This window comes from Myotis myotis, unplaced genomic scaffold, assembly GCF_014108235.1.
Source record: "Myotis myotis isolate mMyoMyo1 unplaced genomic scaffold, mMyoMyo1.p scaffold_m19_p_3, whole genome shotgun sequence".
NCBI lineage: Eukaryota > Metazoa > Chordata > Mammalia > Chiroptera > Vespertilionidae > Myotis > Myotis myotis.
In genome coordinates this window covers 141,383,464-141,392,547 of record NW_023416335.1, presented here as the reverse complement: position 1 = coordinate 141,392,547, position 9,084 = coordinate 141,383,464, and the positions used below count along the sequence as shown (strand labels likewise).

At 37.1% G+C, this 9,084-nt stretch overlaps 1 protein-coding gene across 4 annotated transcripts in view; it reads right to left on the bottom strand.

The window, feature by feature from the left end:
- Positions 1-7,822: 7,822 nt before the first annotated feature.
- Positions 7,823-9,084, bottom strand: part of NAP1L1 (nucleosome assembly protein 1 like 1) — a 32,609-nt gene continuing 31,347 nt past the window's right edge. For all 4 annotated transcript variants that reach the window (XM_036297925.1, XM_036297927.1, XM_036297921.1 and 1 more), the window contains one exon: positions 7,823-8,957. The gene's annotated coding sequence lies outside the window, so the exon portion shown is untranslated. The remainder of the gene's footprint in view (positions 8,958-9,084) is intronic.

Sequence of the window (9,084 nt, the reverse complement as noted above, 5' to 3'; positions counted from 1 at the left end):
AGATAGATGATCTGATAAACTTGCCTGGGTGCTGTAAATGGCAAGTTTACTTTAGAAAAGGAACTCGGGCTTGTAGGCTAACGATGGGGGGAGGCGGGGGGAGTGGGGGTGGAGGCTGTGCCACAGGTGATAGGATAATTGACCAAGGGCTGAGGAGTGAAAATGACTAAAGAATCCTGTCAGGTAGCCAGGCCCAGAAAGGTAGAGGGACGCTTTTACCATAGACAGAACTCAAGAAATCTTTTTATGGCAAGTTTCCACACTGCCACTAAATCTATAAGAAAAAAAAAGCAACTTCTCATGTTAAAGGCAACAATATGACCACACAATTCATAGCTACAAACTACCTGACTTAAATAAATCGTTATTTGAATAACTATTGGAATCCCTTAACAGGTCAGAAACTAGAACATTTATTTCATTTCTAATGAGATTTCATTTACGTTTGCCAGTCAGGGCACATGCTGAGGTTGCGGGCTTGAACCTCAGTAGGGGAGAGTGCAGCAGGCAGCTGCTCGATGATGTTTCTCATGGATGTTTCTATCCCTCTCCTTCTCTCTTTAAAAATCAGTAAACATTTAAAAAAAAAAACAAAAAACCATATCTGCCGAGGCCGGTTTGGCTCAGTGGGTAGAGCGTCAGCCTGCGGACTGAGGGGTCCCAGGTTCGATTCCGGTCAGGGGCATGTGCCTGGGTTGCGGGCACATCCCCAGTGGGAGATGTGTGGGAGGCAGCTGATCGATGTTTCTCTCTCATTGATGTTTCTGGCTGTCTCTCTCCATTTCTCTCTGTAAAAAATCAATAAAATAAATTTTTTAAAAAACATATCCTCTGGTGAGGATTTTTTAAAAAGTCATTGAACTTCTATCCTTACATATAGAGGGAATAATTACCATAAAGTATGAAGATTAAATAGAGGTTACTTCTATTGTCTTAACTGATTAAATACATGTGGGTCTTCCAAAAATGCTGATTAAGATTAATAAAAGCCCTAGCTGGTTTGACTCAGTGGATAGAGCATTGGCCTGCAGACTGAAGGGTCCCAGGTTTAATTCCAGTCTAGGGCATATGCCTGGATTATGGGGTTGATCCCCAGTAGGGAGTGTGCAGGATGCAGCTGATCAATGATTCTCTCATCATTGATGTTTCTATCTCCCTCCTCCCTGAAATCAATAAAAATTTATTTTTTTAAAAAGAAATTATTTTTAAAAATTTATGCTACAAAAGCAAATATCCCACCTAGTTTAAAATACAAACAGTATAGCAATGAAGTTTTTCTCTGAGCCCCTCACTGTATATTATACCCAACCTTAGAAATCTGTATTTAATTATCTTATACCACTTGAGGTTTCTTTACTTGAGACATTTTTATGATTCACAAAAATTGTGTATAACAAATTCAAATGATTCCAATACGATAGACAATTTTTCTCCATAAACAGGTATCCCATCTAGTAAGAGTAATATGTAAGTTAACTGTCACTCTGCAACAAAGATGGCGGTGCCCATAGGGGCCGGGGTGGGATGCTGGTGGTGTCACCCTGGCAATGTGAGCCCAGCGTCCACGAGGAGGGAGGTGAGGGGGCTTGGGCCGGAGGCCGAGGCAAGGGACGATCCCCTCCCCCCCCACACACACCCATGCATGAATTTCGTGCACCGGGCCTCTAGTACAATATATAATTTAACCTTTATGTTTCTGGTTATTTTGGAAAATTATTGCAGCTTTTGCTGTATCAATACTATTGTAGCCAACAGTATTTTCCAAAAAAGACAATTTGTGGCAGAAGATTCCAATTAACTTTTTCAAAATCTTACCATTCCTCCAGCAATGTGTAGTCCCCTCCCATTAAACCTCAGTGACTGACTCTATAACCAATACAGTACAGAAGCGATGACTTCTCAGGATAGGCCACAAAAAGGATACTGTTGACTCATTCTTGGAAACCAATCATCCTGTGAGACAATGTCTAGGTCAGCCGTGGGCAAACTACGGCCCGCGGGCCGGATTCAGCCCGCTTGAAATGAATAAAACTAAAAAAAAAAAAAAGACCGTACCCTTTTATGTAATGATGTTTACTTTGAATTTATATTAGTTCACACAAACACTCCATCCATGCTTTTGTTCCGGCCCTCCAGTCCAGTTTAAGAACCCATTATGGCCCTCGAGTCAAAAAGTTTGCCCACCCCTGGTCTAGGTAGAGCTCTGACCACATCCCAGCTGAAGTTTCATCTAACATCAACCACTTGTACATGAAGAACCTTCAGATGATTCCATTTGCTTCCCTTTAAAACCTGCCCCTGCTGAGACTGGTCGGAAATGAACTATCCAGTCAGCCAAACAAATCTTGTTAATGCTTTTAAATTTTGATAGTGCTCTCGTTATGCAGTACTAGGTAACTGCAACTGTTGATACACTGTCCACACTGTAATAGTCCCACTGAGTTTATAAACAATATTCACAGCCCAGCTGTTTTATTGGTTTCCTCAAAAGTGACTCTGTAGGAATGTGAAAACTACAAAGGACCTTGGAGTATCTTGGTTGACATAAAATTGAAATGAGAATCAATGACTGAACTTGCTACATGGCTCCATATAGTATTACTAGAGGCCCAGTGCATGGATTGTGCACTGGTGGGTTCCCTTGGCCTGGCCTGAGGGGATTGGCTGAAACCAACTCTCCAACATCCCCCAAGGGACCCCACCAGTGCACAATCGGGACCAGGGAAGGACCGCGGGAGGGCTCCAGGGCATGTCCAGCCCATCTTACCCAGCCCCAATCGAGCGGCCGGACCCCAGCAGCACTCTAACCTACTGGTCAGAGCATCTGCCTCCTGGTGATCAGTGCACATCATAGCAACTGGTTGAACGTTCGGACACTTAGCATATTAGGCTTTTATTATATAGGATGGTTGGTACACTGGAGGGAGTGCAGATAAACCCTGGGTAATGTACATACAAAAATTTGCTATATACTTACCATCTTCAAAGTCCAATATTAGAAACTAGGAAACCAATGGTGAGCAAGTATCCCTAGAGTACTTCTTGAACTAATAGAACCACTTCAGAACTGAAGAGTAAATAAAAAGGTGATCATGTTGAATAAGACATATACACAAAGATCAGTTGCAGAAAGTGAATGAAAAGACAGCCAAGCAGAGCTGAAATTGCAAATGCAGGCAAGATAGGTTGGGTTGCTGCTGCCCAAGTTGCTCTAAAGCAGTGGTTCTCAACCTTCCTTATGCTGCAATCCTTTAATACAGTCCCTCATGTTGTGGTGACCCCAACCATAAAATCATTTTCGTTGCTACTTCTTAACTGTAATTTTGCTAGTTATGAATTATAATGTAAATATCTGATGTGCAGGATGTATTTTCATTGTTACAAATTGAACATAATTAAAGCATAGTGATTAGTCACAAAAACAATGTAATTATGTTTTCCAATGGTCTTAGGCAACCCCTGTGAAAGGGTCGTTTGTCCCCCAAAGGGGTCGCGACCCACAGGTTGAGAACCACTGCTCTAAAGGTTCTAGGTCTACTCACCAAGGCAACTGAACAGCAAAGAAATCCAGCCTGTATTGTTTTGGAACACTTATGTATTGACTAGCCTGATCCAAGCTGAAAATCACATCAGATCTCAACAGACACTTCTCATAGCCCATATCCAGGGATCCAGGTAGATGTTAGGGATATCCAGGACAGGGTGACAAATTATGACTTCTTAGTTTTACCCTAAATCACTTCAGGACTCAGCCAAAGACAAAATAAATCAGCACACGAAAACACTTTTTATTTCAGAGAGGAGAGGGCAATAGAAATATCAATGAGAATCATTGATTGGTTGCCTCTTCCTGCATGCCCCCTATTGGGATCAAGTCTGCAACCCAGGCATGTGCCCTTAATCAGAATCGAACCTGGGACCCTTCAGTGAGCAGGCCTCTATCCACTAAGCCAAACTGAATAGGGCAGCATGCATTTTTTAAAAATTAGATTCTTAAACTGACTTTAAGTGTGGCAAATTTTCTTCAAATTCTACATGAAAACCTTCAAAATGTTTATTATGCAGTCTAAATCTGCATAATAGGGCACCTCTTAGCCAGGAATGATTTTCCCTTTAGAACAAAAGAAACAGGCCTCCTCCAACTACTTCTGAAATTAAAGGCTAACATCAACTTAAAGATTGATCTTAATCTCTAACTCAAGATTTTGTTAGAATGCACACCTTATTAAAAACTCATTATGCATGTTCTAAGTATTCTGCAAGTACTATTATGTCCTCAGTGCCAACAAATCTTTCACAACTTATTAAAACAGAGCCTGGCCCTAGCTGGTTTGGCTCAGTGGATAGAGCTTTGGCCTGGGGACTGAATGGTCCCAGGTTCGATTATGGTCAAGGGCACACGCCCAGGTTGCAGGCTCGATCCCCAGTAGGGGGCGTGCAGGAGGCAGCCAACGATTCTCTTATCATTGATGTTTTTATCTCTCTCCCTCTCCTTTCCTCTCTGAAATCAATAAAAATATATTTTTAAAAAACCAGCCTGAATAAACAGAAATGGACTCTAAAGGCGGTTTAACCATTCTACTTTGCAATGTAAGAACTATTTTATTGCAATGTCCATTATATATGTCAATCATTTGTTTAGGGCCTGCAGGGTTAGTCTTAAAATTAGATGTTATTTTTTTCCTCATGAAGGTAGATATAAATATGGACTTGGGCAAGGTTAGGAATCCCATTGTGTTCCACTAACTTTGAAGTATCCAGTGTGTTAGTTTCTGATGTTTTCTAAGTCTATTGAAACAAGGACATCCCAGAAATAAGCACACCCAGCACCCAGACTTGGATTCTAAATACCATTCCCTTTAAAAGGTTCCAGAAATCCTTAGCGATATACCCAATTTCAGGGCTGGGACAGAAAAAGTCTAAGAGAAGCCCCCAGTCATTTTTGAACTGAAGTATATTAAGTGTTCAATTGATGCAAAACATACCAAACGTGCAGAGGAACCGGCCTGGAAATACTACTGGTCAAATCTGGAATGATTTAAGCATCAAAATGAACTGTGATTGCATAGTAAGTTCTCCTGATTTTTAATTGTTCTGTGATTCTCTAAGAATGTCTCCAGTAATGAGTAACCGCTGCATTTAGAGGGTGAAAGAGCATGTCTGCAACTTTGTCAAAGTTTAAAAAAAATGCATACACAATATAAATTTATGTAGCAAAATCAATAAATGGTGATGAGTAAGGAACATATAGAAATTCTTTCAACTGTTAGAAAAAAAGAAACATTGATAAGCACCCCCTTCTGCCAAAATCCTGGTATTTTACTTCATTGCAGATAAAAGGAAATTTGCTCTGCTTTTGACAGAGCAGCCTCTAATTAGCCTTGAGGCCGCTGGCATAAATGTCCTTATCTTAGTTTAAAAATTCTTGGAAGATTTCACTTTTGAAATACTAAGGTAGTTTCCAGTGTTTTAAACACTTTAAAAAGTAACAATTTTCACCCTAGCCAGTTCAATTTGTATAACCCCAGAGGGGCCTCATGTGGGAGGCAACCAATAGATGTTTCTAGCTCTGTCTTCCTCTCCTCCCTTCTACAATCTCTAAAAATCAATGGAAAAACATCCTCAGGTGAGGATTAACCAAAAAACCCCACAAAAGTAACTATTTTACCACTCTATGAAAAACTGAGCTACAACTGCCTAATTTCATTATGAAAAATTATGAATATGACTATCATTAACTCTTGCTGCCAACTTCTGGTCCTTTTATTTTTCATCACTTGTCCCCAGTTCTTGCTTTTAAGTTTAAAATACATGAAGATCTAAAAGCACTGCTTTGATTTTTAAGCAACATTTTACCCCAAGTTTCAAAATTAAACAACTGCATTAAGGACTTATTTCCTGCTGACAATTTATTATTTCTAAATTGTTAGGCTCTGTTTCTCATTTTATACTTAAACACAAGATACAAAGAATGCTGTATTCTTTGAAAATGTAATCAACTAAATACAATAAAAATTTCTCATGGATAAACTCTTATTCTTCAATAATTTCACACTCCAATAAAGATGTTTCCATTTCTCTGAAGTTCTTAATCGGTCCAAGAACTTGGTTAAATTTTATCCAATTTACTGTTTAATAACTGGATTTTTAAACCAGCATACAAAAAAATCATCACTACACAGCTAAAAATTAATCTGTTAATTTCACCACTTAATTTTCAGCTATTAGAGTGTTTTAAGTAGCAAATTACCAAAATTATGAATATTTTCAAAACAAAACGGTTTACAATTAGCAATATACAGTGAAGATTAAAAAAAAAAAAAACGCCTATACTAAATTCTCATGCTTTTTCTTTTCAAAGGCTCCTATAAAGAATGTATGCTTCCTCTAAGTCAATCGTTTATTCTGTACATTTAAAATAACATCTGGTTTAAACAGTTAAAAATATAAATGCTACAATTTTTATAAGGTCATCCCATAAAAATAGACTCAAATGCTAAACCATGCCCTGAAATCAGATATTTAAATAATATTTTAATATTAGCTTAATATTTCTGCATGGCCTAATGCTTTCACAATTCAAAAGTTTTACATTTTTAATAATGGGAACTGTCTACAACTCGGATAAACCCACAAATTCAGTCTGAAAAGCAGTAGTAACATAGTTAATTCAATTATCTTAGAGGACATATATACCAAATCAATCTCACTAACCTATTAAAAAATAATGAAAGTATTTCTATCAAAGCTAATGTCTCCTTTTCAGGTGTATTTATTAAATGAGCTAAAAAAGGAAATAGAAGCCCGTTTTCCTTAAGTACTACTCTAAGCCAATTCCATACAATTAAGATATTTTTGTCACCATACTGCTTCAATGAATTAGATAAAAGAATTCTGAGAAATTCCATACATTTAACTTTCAGACATCCATGTTAAACTAAAAACTACTAGTAATTGGTTTATGGAATTGTTGTTCTCTGCTTACCAATTTGAATGACTGTAAAATGTCAAATGTTTTCAAAGTATTACTTTTCAGGTGATCAGATTGGATTTTACCATTTACCATATTGGGGGGGGGGGGCCTGTGGTGGGGAGAATGAGAACTTGGCAGCCAATGCCTGGGCTAGAGAAAACTAGTAACTAAAAGCTTGAAGTCATCTCAAAAATGTCTACAGTTAAGTCAGTAAATCTGTAGAACTGTGCAAGTTCCTTTTAGTCTTCCAATAGAAACTCCACTTAGCAGGGCTTGGGAGGTTGCTCATAATTTAAAAGTAATCAAATTTACAGACCATCATGGTCTAAGCACAGAATAGCCAACTCTAAACATCTCTACTCTGTTCTTATAAAAAGGTAGTATTTTTATTTAAAAACCACCCAAAACATCACCAGTACATTTTATAAAATTAAATGCAAATTTTATTAAGGTCTTCCAATTACATATCTCAAATTTCTTGAATGGAATAGAATATTTTGGAACTGGAAAGATGGCAGAGATGAACACTGATATCCCTTGAAACCCCAACTTTATTAATAGAGAGCAATTCCTCTGCAAATCACATTGCCCTTATATAACAAGATGAAATAGTATCTTCTCCCTCACTTTGGCAATAGCTATTTCCTAATGAAAAAAAAGAATATAGTGGTTTTGCTACTTAAAGTTCATATAAAAATGAGAACCTATCTTTAGGTTAACATTTTTAAAGTTCAGATGTGTTCAAATGAGCTATGGGTACAAAAATACATTAGCACAGAAGTCTAATCAAAGCAACCAAAATCATTTTGAAAATGAAGAGGAAAAACATTAGGTGTTTTCATGGCACCCCCCCCCCCCCCCCACATAAACTATTGCAATTGGTTGAGGATTTCCAGCAGTTAATTCAAATCTCAGGAGTGAAAAAGATAGTACTATACAAATAACAAAATGTATTCATTCACATTCTAAGACCATAATACTAAATTTTCAAAATGGAAGCTCTATCATTTCTAAAAATGAACCTAATGTTATTTTATTACAAGCAGAAACTCCAAGCTGTTTTCCAATTACAATCCAATTAGTCCACCCTCACTGCCAAAACTTTCTTTTAAGTTCACCAGAAAAAATCAACAGTAATTAGCCTGAGGTATTTTAAATGTGGCTCTACAGTATCAAATTTAATGGGATTCCCCCAACCCCCTTAAAAACGGTCTTACTTCTACTTTAGAACCATGATCTCTATGGTCATAACAAAAATACCTAAAAACGATCCTTGGACCTTTGAAAATAGTTGGTTATCCATCCACTTTTATTAAATAAGGAGCCACTAAAAGAGCACTGCCTGACCAGATCCAGAGTAAAGTACTTGACTTTTGTTTTCTGGTTTATTTAGCAAACTGTGGTAGACTAAAAGGCTGAATATCATACTTGTGGTGCAAAAAGTTCCAAATTTTTAAGCTTTCAATAGGTTGAGAATTATTTCATATATAATTTAAGTTAATATGTCTAACACATGTGAGGTAGTTAAGTAAACAGTACTACCCATTTTAATACATAGTAAACAGAAGCATGGGTAAACAACATACTCATACTTTAAACAGTAAGAATTGGAATTCATCAGAGGCTTGAGGCCTTCTCTCATTCTAACCAAAGGAAATAAAACTTAACTTACTCTTTAAAAAAAATTACACCATTTGTCTTTTTTTTATACTTTCTTATTAAATGTAGTACACCTTGTCCAGAGTTGGCACCCTTTTCTTCAATATAATAGTAAACTGGGCACAATACTTAATTCAAGCTAAGGCTTCACTTCTGCCTGAATTAGTACAAAATTGTAAGACATTATCTTGTGAGAACTAAAATTATTATATTTGACATTTTTATTTTAGGCTACAAACAAGCAAACAAAGAAACAACAAAAAACTTGAAATGAACTTGTCAAATGATGAAAATTCATCCTTTCCAGGGAAGCAGAAGGTAGACCCTACCACAAAGAAGAGATGTTCAGTTAATGGAGGTTAAATTTAAAAGTACAGTTAAAATAATAAAGCTTAATGTCTGAAAATACTAGATTTCATTTGTCTCCCAATGGTAACTAACCAATAACCATA